The sequence below is a fragment of the Austrofundulus limnaeus genome, unplaced genomic scaffold (genome assembly GCF_001266775.1).
Source record: "Austrofundulus limnaeus strain Quisiro unplaced genomic scaffold, Austrofundulus_limnaeus-1.0 Scaffold241, whole genome shotgun sequence".
Taxonomy (NCBI): domain Eukaryota; kingdom Metazoa; phylum Chordata; class Actinopteri; order Cyprinodontiformes; family Rivulidae; genus Austrofundulus; species Austrofundulus limnaeus.
Window position 1 is genome coordinate 543,371 of NW_013952643.1, and position 529 is coordinate 543,899.

The window sequence follows — 529 nt, forward strand, 5'->3', positions numbered from 1 at the left end:
TTGTAAAATTAATTTTAAATGTAGATAATATTTGTATATAGGTAGATAATGTTTGGTTGATTTAAGGGGAATAGCAATGAGAACTTTACAATCAGAAGGTCTTAGCTCACGAGCTAGGTCAACAGAACCTGATACACATGCAAGGAAACGGAATCAAAATCAGAAACTTCAGCTTAAGATTAGACCCAAATTTGTTTGCCCCAAAGTACACCTGGACTGATTCTTTGTTTTGTTTTGTTTTAAAGAGAAAAATAATTAAATAAAACGGCTAATTGAAATTATTGCACATGAGCAAAAGAAAAAAAAAGACAGTAATACTATTGGAGCTCCTCACAGAAAAACCTCCTGAAACGCGCTGAAACGTTCAAACTAGATGCAGGATGATGAGTTTTAAAAACTAAAACCAGTGGGTAAAAACCTTGATTTGGATGATAGACAGCTGGCAGGGGTGAACATTGTGCTGTAAACGTCCAGTAAAAGGCTGTCTAAGTGCTTCTTCTGTAAGCTTGAAGGAGGAAAAAAGGGGGGG